Source organism: Malus domestica, chromosome 04 (assembly GCF_042453785.1).
Source record: "Malus domestica chromosome 04, GDT2T_hap1".
NCBI classification, from domain to species: domain Eukaryota; kingdom Viridiplantae; phylum Streptophyta; class Magnoliopsida; order Rosales; family Rosaceae; genus Malus; species Malus domestica.
The window spans coordinates 27,539,745-27,554,945 of NC_091664.1; the positions used below are offsets into that span (position 1 = coordinate 27,539,745).

The following is a 15,201-nucleotide window of genomic DNA, read 5'->3' on the forward strand; positions in this document are numbered from 1 at the left end:
AGGAAAAAAAATTAGAGAATCAATCGTGAAACTATCTGTTAAAAACTTGAAACGTTAAGGGTTCGTTTGATAATATTTTTAAAATGATTAAAAATTATTTTAAAGAAAGTGTATTTGGGTGTTAAAAACACTTAAAATGCTTCTGTAAGAATAATTTATTATGTGTTTTTTTTATAAAAAACACTTGAAAAACTTTTTCATGATTCACTTGCATCTTTTGTTGAAATATTAGTTTCAAAAAAAGTCTTTCAATTGTTTTATAAACATTGTCAAATCAGCGGTAAGACTCATGCAAATAAGTCTTAAATTTGAATTTCATCTTCGATACGTCTGTATCAGAATGGAACAAATACATTAAATAAATAAAAGGAAGACCATCTCCTTACGCATGCTTATACGTCTTTTTTTATTTGTTTTATTTAGTCCAATGCCACAAATATACAAGTGTTGTTGACCAGAAAAACTAGGGTTCAGAAGTTACATTTTCTAAAAAATTATAATACAAAGCATTTGGAGGAGCATTTTAGCTTTTTTTTTTTTTAAACTTTAAACGTTAAATTGAATAAATTAAAAAAAAAAAGACGGGATGAGTGTGTGAGAGCTTGAAAAAATGGTAAAAGATTGTTTGATACCCTCATGTTTTATGGTTTTCAACATTTAGTACATCAAGTTTTTTTCGTCTCAGATTCATACCTAAAGTGTAAATTTTGGGACAATCTCATACATCCGTTAGTCAAACTATTAAATCTGCCGTTAATTGTGATGTGGCGCCATGACTGGGCGCCATGTGTCATCCACGTTTTTTTTTCTTCTTTCTTCTTCTTCCTTCTTCTGCAATTTTTTTTTCTTCCTCCTCCTTCTTCCTTCCTCCTTCTTCCTTCTTCCTTCTTCATTCTTCTTCCTTCTCATTCTCCTTCTTCCTCATTTTTCCTCCTTTTTCCTCCTTCTTTCTTCTTCTTCTTCCTCCGACTGCAACTTTTTTTTTCTTCCTTCTTCTTCTCCTTCTTCCTTCTTCTTCTTCTTCTTCCTCGAATCTGGGGAAGATGAAGGATTTTTTTTTTTTTTTTGAGGAAGATGAAGAAGAAGGAAGAAGGAGGAAGGAAGAAGGAGAAGAAGAGGAAGAAGGAGGAAGAAGAAGGAAGAAAAAACAAACAAAAAGTTGCAGTCGGAGGAAGAAGAAGGAAGAAGAAGGAGGAAGGAGGAGGAAGAAGAAGAAAAAAAAACCTTCATCTTCCCCAGATTCGGAGGAAGAAGAAGGAAGAAGAAGAAGAAGGAGGAAGGAAGGAGGAGAAGAAGGAGGAAGAAAGAAAAAAAAAACCTTCATCTTCCCCAGATTCGGAGGAAGAAGAAGAAGAAGAAGAAGAAGGAAGAAGAAGAAGAATGGGAAGGAAGAAGGGGGAAGGAAGGAGAAGGAGGAAGAAAGAAAAAAAAAGTTGCAGTCGGAGGAAGAAGAAGAAGAAGAAAGAGGAAGAAGGAGGAAGAAGAAGAAAAAAGAAAAAAAAAAAAAAAAACTTCCCCAGATTTGGAGGAAGAAGAAGAAGAAGGAGAAGGAGAAGGAAGAAGAAGGAAGAAGAAGAAGAAGGGGAAGGAAAAAAGGAGGAAGGAAGAAGGAGAAGGAGGAAGAAAAAAAAAAGTTGCAGTAAGAAGAAGAAGAAGAAGAAGAAGAAGAAAGAGGAAGGAGGAGGAAGAAGAAGAAAGAAGAAGAAAAAAAAAAAAAAAAAAAAAAAAAACTTCCCCATATTCGAAGGAAGAAGAAGAAGGAGAAGGAGAAGGAAGAAGGGAAGAAGGGAAAGGAAGAAGGATGAAGGAAGAAGGAGAAGGAGGAAGAAAAAAAAAGTTGCAGAAGAAGGAAGAAGAAGAAAGAAGAAAAAAAAAACGTGGATGACACGTGACGCCCAGTCATGGTGCCACATCACAATTAATGACAGATTTAATAGTTTGACTAACGGATGTATGAGACTGTCCTAAAATTTACATTTTAGGTATGAATCTTAGACGAAAAAAACTTGATGTACTAAATGTTGAAAACCACAAAACATGAGGGTAGTAAACAGTTTTTTACCCTTGAAAAAAATGTGTATATAATTTTTTATACAACTATATATTTACATTAAGATAGTAGACGGATAAAATATTTGGGTATTTGTCATTCATGATATTCGAATTTAAAAACTTTTTATTTAAAAATGAAAAAAAAAAATTAGACTGTAATATTAAGTGACTATCATTTATGCCGTTAAAATAGTAGTATTATAGATGGGTCTGGTGGTTTTTGGGTTCTATTGTAATTTTCATTGAAAGTCTGGAGTTATGTGGATAAATTTTGTTTGTGCGTCTAAATTATAAAATTGTTGTGTTCAAATAAAATTTATCATAATTTGATAAACAATATGTTTTAGAGCATGAGATTTGCAAAGTCATTCGGCCTTCCAAACCTAAATCCCGAACGACCATGAGATTTGCTCGAAAAGGGTGTTAGTATAACTAAATCCCTATGTTTTAGAGCCAAGGCTCGTATGGATTTATTATAACGTCCAGTCTACGATTAAACATATTGTTTGTACCATACTTGACCAATCCCGAAACTACCGAGCACCGGCCAACGCTATACTGTCAAGGAAGAGTTCCCCTCCGACCAGGAGGCCAATCACTACTCGACACGTGTCAAGATTAGAAGCCAATCAAAGCGCAGCACGTGTCGACATCAAGAACCAATCACAACATGACACATGTCAATGTGACAAAGCTACAAGTTTTTCTATAAATAGGGGTCATTCCCCCACAATATTGCCTAATGCCATTTGTGTTAAATCATTCACAAGAACTCACTAAATTGAGAGCTTGATCCTTTGTACTTGTGTAAGCCCTTCACTACTAATAAGAACTCCTCTACTCCGTGGACGTAGCCAATCTGGGTGAACCACGTACATCCTGTGTTTGCTTCTCTGTCTCTATTCATTTACGTACTTATCCTCACTAGTGACTGAAGCAACCAAGCAACCAAGCGAAGGTCACAAAACCTGACACTTTCTGTTGTACCAAAGTCTTCGCTGATTTTGTGCATCAACATTTGGCGCCGTCTGTGGGAAACGACACTTATTCCTACTCTCTTCAGCTGTGTCAAGCTGGTTTCTATCATTCGTACACTTTCTTTTGATCAGGCATCCCTCTCCAACATGGGAAGCGAAGGAAGCCACAGCACACAGAATGACACCCCCCTTGCACATAGTGCGAAACAACGAAAGAAGGAAGGAAAACGAGTTCTTCTTCAAGCTAAAGTCGATGAGTTGGAAGCTCAGAACAACAAGATAGCAATGAGGAATGAGGTCCTCCAGGAGCAATATGAGAAGCTCTTCGAGACACTCCACAAAGCTAGGCAAGCTCAGACACGCGAGCTTGTTGCCCCCGTGGGAGAGCTTGTTGCCCCCGTGGAAGTCAACCATCAACTGGGTGCCCTCCAACATGGAGGGTCACATGCATTCGACATAGATATCCCTGATAGGGAACAGATTACCCCTCGACTTGATAATCAACATGAGGCTTCTCTTAACCCAGTTGCTTCGACCCGAACCATGAGAAGTGGAGGGAGACACCTCTTTGCTGAAGGGGCAGAAGGATCGAAAGCCGTCTTTCGCGATTGTCGGGATTTCCTGAAGCAACGTCGAGAGAATTCCATCCATATAAGCTCAAAGATTAATGACCCAAGGATTTCTGAGAGACTCGGTCCCCTGCCACGGCCCAAGCCGGCCACCAATTTGGGGAAGGGGCAACAAGTCCCAGAGAGACATGAGGGTACAGGGGACTCAGAGGTGTTCCGACAGACATACCCTGGAAGCCAGTACAGCGAGTCCAGGGAAAAATCACATGCCCTTGATCAAACCTTCCTAATTCCAAGAGGAGATGGAGATTTACGAAAGAAAGCTCCAGTGACACATAACTCCGCTCAGGACCCCCTTGTCCTACAACTTCTTGAGGAAGTAAACAAGTTGAAGGCTGAACGTCAAGCTGAAATACCTGACTGGAACCAACCCAGGCCTGGCCCTCTTACAAGGAGGATCCTCAACACCCCCCTTCAAGCAAAGACAAAGCAAAAGCTTGGCTTGCAACTTTATACTGGAAAAGAGGACCCGATTGAGCACCTTAACCTCTTTGAGTCCACCATGGCATACCGGATGCACACCGACGAAGAGCGATGTCTTCTCTTCCCCTCCACCCTCTCTGGCGGAGCTCTAAATTGGTATTGTCGTCTTACACCTGAGACGGTAGACTCATTTGAGGAATTGAGGAAACTATTTGTTTCCCAACACATTTTCCAAACCGATCGCTTGCACTCTGCAGATGACCTGTACACTATCCGCCAGAAGCCAGACGAGTCATTACGTATGTATGCTGGTCGCTTCAGCCATGAATACTCCCGGTGTGCCGAGGCAGACGACAAGACTGCCCTCAAAGCCTTCACTGCAGGCCTACGTGATTGTTTCTTTAAATACATGATCAATGCCAATACTTGGAAGACTTACTCTGAGGTGATGGCGCAGGCTTATAACCATGCCTCCGCCGAGGCAAAGACATATCAGGAGAAACCCCCTACAACCATCCTTTATCAACAAGTGGGAGGTGGAAGCCAGACTCACCTAAATGAGAAGACCTCGACTTTCCAAACAGCAGTGGCACCTCCCCATGCCTTGCATAATGCTTCGCCGAATCAACAGACATATCAATTTCAAGGCAAGAGGAAGGATTTCCATCCTCACCACTCTCATTTCAGTAAAAAGAGTAAGGGACACTATCCCGATAACCAAGGGTATCGCCACAATAACGCTCGCCCCCAGGCAGTCAATGCAGTGGGTCAAACCCGCGTCAAGATACCCCCTACCCCAAGGTATGAGACATACACGCCCTTGAATGCCACATGCGCGGCCATTTACCCCAGCATAGCTCACCTGATACCAAAGCCAAAGCCGAGGCACCCAGATTACACGCCCCCGAATAACGCGGGCATGTTTTGTTGCTACCATGAGCATAACGGCCATGATAGCGAGAAATGTATCATCCTCCGTGATCGTATTGAAGCTTTGGCACGAGAAGGAAAAATTGATCAATTCCTCCTTCACCCTCAAAGGGATAACCGTAACCAACGCCAGGTGAATGTCATATATTCCATAAGCGGCGGCACACCCATATCTGAATCTTCCAATAGGGCCATGAAAAACAGTGAACGAATTCTGAGGCCTGGTCACCAAGTGTTTCACGTGGAAGACATCAGGGGAGGGAAGTATCAAAAGCCTAACTGGGATCCGATATGTTTCTACCCTGAGGAAGAAAGAGGCATCATCTACCCTCATAACGACCCATTGATCGTGGAGGCTCACATAGCCAACTTTGATGTTCGACGAATCCTCGTAGACACAGGGGCTTCAGTCAATATCATGTTTGCCGAAGCTTTCAGGGCACTCAGTGTAGCTGAACACTTGCTCGATCGCTCAATTTCTCCTCTAATAAGCTTCTCCGGTGATATCGTGCAACCCTTAGGGAGCATACATTTACCCTTTACTATTGGTACAGGCCCTTACACGGCTACCATTACCACTAACTTCCTAGTGGTTGACTGCCCAACGGCATACAATGTCATCTTTGGGCGCACAGGCATCAATGATCTCAAGGCTATGGTATCCACGCATATGCTGTTGATGAAATTTCCAACCCCCCATGGCAACGGCTACATCAGAGGAGATCAGCTTAGTGCACGATCATGTTACAACACTTCAGTTAAGCAACAACACTTGCCCGGACCCAAGGAAACCCTATCTGTACATGACCAAGTCACAAAGACCAGCCTAGATGAAGCGAACTTGGATCTTCCTGATAGCAACAATCAACCCGATGATCCTCGAGATGACTCTTTCACCCAGCAAGCCCAACCTGCTGAAGAGTTGGAGAAGGTACCTATCTCAAGAGATTATCCAGATCGCATGGTGAAGATTGGCACCACATTGTCACCACCCCTTCGGTTAGCATTGATATCTTTTTTGAAAGAGAACACTGAAGTCTTCGCCTGGTCATACGAGGACATGCCAGGCATCTCTCCCGATGTCATCTGTCATCGTTTGAGTATTGACCCCAAGATCAAGCCGGTGAGACAGAAGCGAAGATCTTATAACGCTGAACGATACGAGGCAATGAAAGCAGAAGTTGAAAAACTCAAAGGCATAGGCTTTGTCCGCGAAGTCAATTACCCGACATGGGTAGCAAATGTGGTCCTTGTTAAGAAAAATCCGACCAAAGAAAGTCTTTTGCTTCAAAAGGTCTTGTGGAGAATGTGTGTTGACTACACCGACCTAAACAAAGGGTGTCCGAAAGATAGCTTCCCTCTTCCTCTTATTGACAGACTTATAGACTCTACGGCCGGGTGTGAACTCCTGAGCTTCATGGATGCTTACTCAGGATACAACCAAATCCTCATGAACCCTTCGGATCAAGAACACACAGCCTTCACTACCGACAGAGGACTATACTGCTACAAAGTCATGCCTTTCGGCCTAAAGAATGCAGGAGCGACTTATCAGAGACTAGTCAACTCAATGTTCGCCGAGCAGATTGGGAAGAGCATGGAAGTTTACGTTGATGATATGTTAGTCAAGAGCAAACATGCTGACCAACACATCACCAACCTATATGAAACTTTCACTATTTTGAAAAGGTATCGAATGAGGTTAAACCCCAACAAATGTGCCTTCGGCGTAGGCTCTGGCAAATTCTTAGGTTTCATGATTAGCCAACGAGGCATTGAAGCTAATCCCGAGAAGATCAAAGCAATCCTCGACATGAAGGAACCGGTAACTTCAAAGGACATCCAGAGCCTTACTGGCAAGGTGGCAGCCTTAACCAGGTTCATTTCTAAGGCCACAGACAAATGTGCTCCCTTTTTTAAAGCACTTAAGGGAAGTAGGAAGTACATTACATGGACTGATGAATGTGCCGAGGCATTCAAAAACCTCAAGGAGTACATGAGTAAAGCCCCTCTACTCTCCAAGCCCGAGGTAGGAGACATTCTCATTATCTACCTATCGGTATCAGCTTCAGCCGTAAGTTCCGTTCTCATTCGAAAGGATGGGAATATTGAGCGACCTGTCTACTACGCTAGCAAAGCCTTACAAGATGCGGAGACACGGTACTCTAACATTGAGAAATTGGCTCTGGCATTGGTCATGTCTGCTCGAAAACTCCGCCCTTACTTCCAAGCGCACTCCATCATCGTGCTTACCAATTATCCTCTTCGACAGATACTCCAAAGTCCTGACACTTCAGGGCGAATGATCAAATGGGCAATAGCGTTGGGTGAGTTTGACATCTCCTACCAACCAAAGCCAGCTGAGAAGGGCCAAGCAGTAGCAGATTTCATCGCCGACTTCACATATCCTGTTGACATTGCTTCTACACCTGAAGCAGTAGCTTCATTACCATCGGAAGCTCAGAAAGTAGAATCAACGACCTCAGCATGGAGTCTGTATGTTGATGGCTCATCCAACCAACAGGGCTGTGGAGCGGGATTAGTCTTGACTACGCCCGACAAAGTAGCAATGGAGTATGCTCTTCGTTTCAAATTCAAGGCATCAAACAATGAGGCCGAGTATGAAGCCCTTCTGGCAGGATTACGTTTGGCCAAACACCTCGGGGTTAAACAAATTGATATTTTCAGTGACTCCCAATTAGTGGTCAATCAGGTTACCAACAACTTTGATGCTAAGGACAGCTCCATGGCAGCATATCTTGCGCAAACACAACTTTTGCTCAAGCACTTCCACTACCAGATCACCCAAGTTCCTCGAGCGGCAAACAGTCATGCAGACGCCCTGGCTCGCCTCGCCTCAGCTGTGGAAGACAAGATTGGAAGAAAAATTCATGTCGAACTGTTGGCAACACCAAGCACCATGGCCGCAGAAGTATGCAACTTACAACAGGGGGATAGTTGGATCACCCCGATCTATAATTTCCTTGCTCATGGCACCCTCCCAAATGATAAAGTCCAGGCTAAGCAAATTCGATACAAGTCTACCCGCTACCTGATCATCAATGATCAACTCTATAAGCGAGGTTTTAGCCTGCCATACTTAAGGTGTCTTACGCCTGCCGAGGCGGAAATCGTCCTTCGGGAAATACATGAGGGAGTCTGTGGAGATCATGCTGGATCTCGGTCCCTAGCACACAAGACTTTTCGCCAAGGATATTACTGGCCAACACTCCACCAGGATGCCATCAAAGTATCCCGCTCATGTGACAAATGTCAACGATATGCAACTATTCCTCATTCCCCTCCAGAGCCTCTTACTCCTATGATCAGCCCTTGGCCCTTCGCCCAGTGGGGACTTGATTTGATCGGCCCAATGCCGGCAGGGAAGGGCAAAGTCTGTTACGCAGTCGTTGCAGTGGACTACTTCACAAAGTGGGCCGAAGTAGAACCCTTGGCAACCATTACTGAGGCAAAGATAGATGACTTTGTGTGGAAGAACATCCTTTGTAGATTCGGCATTCCCAATGCGATAGTCACTGACAATGGGCGACAGTTTGACAACAAGAAGTTCAGGTTGTTCTGCTCTAAGTTCAACATCAACTTATGCTTTGCCTCTCCAGCTCATCCCCAGTCTAATGGACAAGTTGAAGCCATCAACAAAATAATCAAGCGCACTTTGAAAACCAGCTTGGACAAAGCTAAAGGCTGTTGGCCAGAATTTGTACCCCAAGTTCTTTGGTCATATCGCACTTCATATCGGACTTCAACAGGAGAAACTCCATTCTCACTTGCCTTTGGCACAGAGGCGGTTGTCCCTGTTGAGCTCGAGCAAGCAACATTCCGAGTCCAGAACTACATTCAAAGTGAAAATGACAAACAACTCACCCTCAACTTGGATTTAGTCGAGGAACACAGAAACCAAGCTCACTTGAGGAATGTCGCCTACAAGCAGCGCATCTCCAACTATTATGACTCTAGGGTCAAGCCTCGTTCTTTCAAAATAGGAGACTGGGTCTTAAAGAAAAGATTACTCTGCGACAGAGTCCCGAGTGAAGGCACACTTAGTCCAAACTGGGATGGACCGTATGAAGTCATTGGCATCAGTCGCCCTGGCTCTTACACACTTAGAAGCTCCGATGGCAAGACCCTTGGCCATCCATGGAACGCTGATCACTTGAAGTACTACTACAAATAGACTCACGATGTACAAGTGTTGAGCTATAGCCGTTCGGCATCCTATGTAATGAAGGCCATTTGGCAATGAATTCAATAAAGAGGTAATTTAGCCAACTCAGCCCTCACTCTTTTACATTCATAGCAAGCGATGCCGGAACCCTTCTCAATCAGAAAGCAATCTGTCTTCCACAGTCACTACAAAACAAGCAAATGAAGACCGTGTCAAGCGCCAAAAAAAAAAAAAAAAAAAAAAAAAAAAAAAAAAAAAACAACTTCATCCAAAAAGCTTCACCCGAAAAGCTTCACCTCCAAAGCTTCACCCACAAAGCTTCACCTAAAAAGCTTCACCCAAAAAGCTTCACCATCAAAGCTTCACCTAAAAAGCTTCACCTAAAAAGCTTCACCCAAAAAGCTTCACCATCAAAGCTTCACCTAAAAAAGCTTCACCCAAAAAGCTTCACCCGAAAAGCTTCACCTAAAAAGCTTCACCCAAAAAGCTTCACCCGAAAAGCTTCACCTAAAAAGCTTCACCCACAAAGCTTCACCTAAAAAGCTTCACCCAACAAGCTTCACCTGAAAAGCTTCACCTCCAAAGCTTCACCCACAAAGCTTCAACACCAAAGCTTCACCTACAAAGCTTCAACACAAAACCTTGCTCCAAATAAAAAAATTTTGTTCACAAAACCCAAGATGCCCTTGAACTTGTACAAAAACACTTGGGTAAACATAAACATTTTTTGTTTTACACCCACAAGGGCCCAAAATTTTCCTTCTTATTTATTCACTTATATATGTTCCCAAACATATTATAATAGATCCAACAACAAGCCAAAGTCCCAAATTTCATAATGGACAAAAGTACAAGCAATTCATCAATAATGAAGGTGCTACAAAAATTGGAATCTGCCCCAAAATAGAAATCCAACCCAAGAGACTTTTTCTCTCTCTCCCTCTTCCGCCTCCTTTCATCTATCAAATTTCTGCAACCTCTGCTCTTCTCCAATGGAGCTGAATTTTGGACACCCTATAGTTCTTGAGCATATGAACAACTTTCAAGAAGGAACCATTTCTGTTTGAGCGACGGAAATTAAAGTGTTGAAGCTCCAAACATGATAGTCGGCTTCTTGCAGATTTCGAAGCTGTTGTGATATTTCGAAGATCTGGAAATATTTAACCGTTAGTTCATCCTGAATTTTTGATATGTTATGAAAGAGTCGATGAGGAACAACTTCAATGAAGAAAGCATACCGATCTGAACAAGAGAAAATGGAGTTTCGAAGCTCACAACAAATCTGACGGGTTGACAGAAAAATAATAACCAGTCATTCATCATACCTGAATTTCTTGAGTTATACAGCTCCGAGGGATCTCAAATTTGGATATGTTGTAGTTCACAAGCTGAGGAACAACTTCAATGAAGAAAGCATACCGATCTGAACAAGATAAAATGGAGTTTCGAAGCTCACAACAAATCTGACGGGTTGACAGAAAAATAATAACCAGTCATTCATCATACCTGAGTTTCTTGAGTTATACAGCTCCGAGGGATCTCAAATTTGGATATGTTGTAGTTCACAAGCTGAGGAACAACTTCAATGAAGAAAGCATGCTGATCTGAGCAAGAGAAAATAGAGTTTCAAAGCTCACAACAAATCTGACGGGTTGACAGACAAATGATAACCAGTCACTCATCATACCTGGATTTCTGGAGTTGTACTGCTCCGATGGCTCTCCAATTTGGATATGTTGTAGTTAAGGAATTAACGAACAACTTTCATGAAGACAACTTTGTGATTCGACCTACAGATGATGGTGTTATGTTGAAAAACAATTCCGGTTGTTAGGGGAAATGAAAAACAATTCCACCAAAGAAACATCATTATGATGTTTCATCATTATGGTGTTTTCATCATTATGATGCTTTCATCATTGTGATGCTTCCATCATTGTGATGCTTCCATTATGATGTTAATGCACCAACGGTTACACCTTCTGCAATTCCACTTATTCGGGCCTAGCAACCTTCATCAACAAAATCTATGAAGAAAAAGTCCGGGGCTACCACTTAGAAAACAAAAGAATGAAGTTTTGGTACTTACGACATGGACTATTAGCAAGACACCTCATTCGTCAACTCCCTCGACTAGAGACTTGGGGGACTCCCACCATATGCTACTACGCCTTGGTACTCAAAAGTTCGTGACTACTCAGTGACTTGGATTTTTCAAGTCTCCAACCGAGAAGTTTTCCTCACTCGGGAAATTAAGGGAACACTACCTCAAACTACATGTTTCACTCACAAAGCTTCAACAATACAGTTTTCAACAAAAGCAAAAATTCAAAGAACTTTATGAAGAAGGCTTTGGTGTATTTAACACAATATGTTGAAATGAAGCAAAGCTTATTTATTAATATTTTCGATAAGCCACAAATATGTACATATACATGAGTCAAAATAAACAAACAAAAGGGAGCCTTCACAAAGGTTGCTTAGGGGAAGTCTCAGCAGTCGGTAGAGCCCCAGAAAGAGAAAGCACCGGAGGGTGGTTATCCGGAGCCTCAGTATTTGACAAAACCCCAGAAGGAGGAGGCATTGGAGGTTCATCATTTGAAGCTTCATTACCAGGTACAGCCCCAGAGGACGAAGGCAATAAATGCCTTTGGAACAAACCCTCAAACCGCTGATGATCAAGTAAAACCTTACCATCAGATTCCTTCATCTGGTCAAGCTTCCTCTTCATGTTTGTAGCATAGTCATGGGCGAGCCGGTGCAACTGCTTATTCTCATGCTTGAGCCCTCTAATCTCCTGTTTGAGACTCATCACTTCAGCAGCCAATGATTCAACTTGGCGGGTTCTAGCAAATAGGCGTTGGGCCATATTAGACACAGAACCTGCACACTGAACACTAAGAGCCAGAGAGTCCTTAACAGCCAACTCATCAGACCGTTTGGAAAGTAGTCTGTTATCTTTGGGAGTGAGAAGGTTCCTGGCCACCACTGCAGCGGTCATATCATTCTTCATCACAGAATCCCCAACGGTAAGAGGACCAGTAGGGGATATGAAGGATGGGCGCCATATGTTGTCTGGAGAAGGCGTGGCTGTCTCTTCTCCAAGGTTCAAGTCAAAACGACGGTCGGAGGGTCCAGACATTTTCAAATGTGTTGAAGAAGGAAGAGGTCAGACAAATCAAGATCTTAGAAGTGCAAGAAATGAGCTTCTACTGGTAGAGATTCAAGTGTGCTGTGGAACTTAATGCCAGCCTCTATAAAAATCTGCACTCGACGGAGCTTCAGAAATCGAAGAGGCGTTTGCTTTCTCAAAAGCTGGGCTGCTCAGAGACCACGAGGGCCGATCTCAGAAATCGAAGAGGCGAATGCTTTCTCAAAAGCTGGGCTGCTCAGAGACCACGAGGGCCGATCTCAGAAATCGAAGAAGCACCTGCTTTTGCAGCCTCGTCAGCACCTGTCACATGCACAATCAGCTTTGCGGAAATTACGGGCAATCTGTCGAAGATTTCTGGTGAAGTAGAAAGCACGTGAATCTTACTGATCAATCACCGCTCTCCATATGCACCATCAACTCCTCGGGTACCACATATAACTTTGTCAAAGATCTCTGACAAAGTTTAGGCACGAGAATTTCGAAGTGCCAGCTACCCTACTATTACCCATAAGGGTAAAGGAACAGCACCACTGCTTGACAACTGGAAAGTCCCTATGTGTGTCGACCTCCGTGTTTTGTGGCAAGACAGGTTGGCAAGAACGACCAACCTTTACTCACATTCAAGAAAAGACTCCCAACATAATTACTTTCTCAAAAACCGGAGTAGCACCGCTTTCCGAATCTCGAGATTCAGATCCTCGACGGGATTGCTTGTTCGAAAACCGAAGAGGCACAACTCTCAGAACTTCGAGAGCCAGATTTCCTTAGATAAAGCTTGTCTGTAATCTCCACACGTAATATCAGCTTTCCAGATACCACATACCACTTTTTCAAAGTGCTCTGACAAAATTAAAACACGTGAAGCTGGCAGCTCCCACTACATTGCTGTGACCAAGAAGGGTAAAGGAATAGCATTACTACTTGTTATTGGGAAATCCCTATATACATTGACCTCCCTCCTCAACGGACAGGCAAACCTGCAAAAATGCTCAACCCTTTCTCACATTCGAAAAGGCACCCTCAACATAACCTCTCGAAATACTCAGCTTTATTTCCCCCCGATAATACCTCAGCAAATAAGCCATACCAAGAACAAGAGTATCTCATATCATCAGGGTCGAAAGCAAGAGTATCCCATATCATGTTTTCTCCCTGTCTTTGTCTTTGTCCTTGTCCACACCTGCAGGACAAGGAGAAAGAGAGCAGTCAGTCGGAACCTGAAATCAAACCTCCAATTTGGAACTGACTGCCTGGAGCCTTTGCCTGGTTGCTTACTTAGCATTGCTCTCGAGTACTCATCCTCAACTGCTGTCAAGGTCACGAATTCCACCGGCAAATACCTCATGACAGTTGATCAGATATTGGCTCTTTACACTGAAGCTGCCAAGCGTGGATGAGTCACTATGAAGGAATGTTCTGAAGGACCATTTAAATGCAAAGGTTGCACACCACTTCTGCCATGCAAAAGATTGAAGCAGAAGGTTCAACGGTGAGCTGAAACAGATCACTACAGCACGACACCTTTCCATACCACATTCATTATTCCGTCAACAGCAAAAGTATCCCATATCATCAAGGTCGAACGTACTCTAGATTTGATGGACTTGTTTTGACCCTCAAATTTTTGAGTCGGCCTTATACTCTGAAGGGCACCAGAAAACCCTCCAGCACAGTTCAAGAATAAGCCTGTGGAAAGTTACTTCTTCAAAAGCAAAAGTATCTCATATCATCTCTTATCCATTTGCTTCTCCTTATCCTGGCAGTTGAATGAGAGACAAGGAGAATGAGAACAATCAACCGGAAGCCGACGTCAAACCTCTGATCCTGGGTTGCTTACTTGGAAGTTTGACTGCTTACCTTGTCTGTCACCTCTTTCGGCAGATCTCCTAGCTCGGCGACTTGGGGGACTCCTACTATAGGGTTTGTATCACATTTGACTAAGCCCGAAACTACAACTAAGCTTCAAGTGAAATTGATACATTACCTTGTGCGTCAACATCAGCTAAGTACACCATTCCCGGATGGAGGAAATGTACTTCCAGAGAAGGGCAGATGAAGATCAGACCACACTTCGGTACTTAGAAGTTTCGTGATTACTCAAGGGATTGGATCTTGCAAGTCCCCAACCGAGGAGTTTCCCTCACTCGGGAACTTAGGGGAGCACTGTTTGTACCATACTTGACCAATCCCGAAACTACCGAGCACCGGCCAACGCTATACTGTCAAGGAAGAGTTCCCCTCCGACCAGGAGGCCAATCACTACTCGACACGTGTCAAGATTAGAAGCCAATCAAAGCGCAGCACGTGTCGACATCAAGAACCAATCACAACATGACACATGTCAATGTGACAAAGCTACAAGTTTTTCTATAAATAGGGGTCATTCCCCCACAATATTGCCTAATGCCATTTGTGTTAAATCATTCACAAGAACTCACTAAATTGAGAGCTTGATCCTTTGTACTTGTGTAAGCCCTTCACTACTAATAAGAACTCCTCTACTCCGTGGACGTAGCCAATCTGGGTGAACCACGTACATCCTGTGTTTGCTTCTCTGTCTCTATTCATTTACGTACTTATCCTCACTAGTGACTGAAGCAACCAAGCAACCAAGCGAAGGTCACAAAACCTGACACTTTCTGTTGTACCAAAGTCTTCGCTGATTTTGTGCATCAACACATATAATCTGAAATTATTTTTGGGAAATAGTAGAGCCCATTCCTTAGGAAACATTCGGCCTTCCAAGCCTACTCTTCAGTCTCCACACTCGCTATTGCTTATCACCCATTAGTTACTTAGTTGAGACTATACAGAAGGAGACATGCAAAGTCATTGCCATTGGGTTAAGTA

The 15,201-nt window shown here is 43.1% G+C and overlaps 1 long non-coding RNA gene across 1 annotated transcript; it reads right to left on the reverse strand.

Moving 5' to 3' along the window:
* Positions 1-10,405: 10,405 nt before the first annotated feature.
* Positions 10,406-11,024, reverse strand: LOC139195366 (uncharacterized). Its single transcript, XR_011580207.1, has 4 exons — positions 10,885-11,024; positions 10,704-10,801; positions 10,523-10,620; positions 10,406-10,439 (listed from the first exon to the last, which is right to left on the reverse strand). It is a non-coding gene; the product is annotated as an uncharacterized lncRNA (long non-coding RNA).
* Between the last annotated feature and the right edge of the window lie 4,177 nt (positions 11,025-15,201).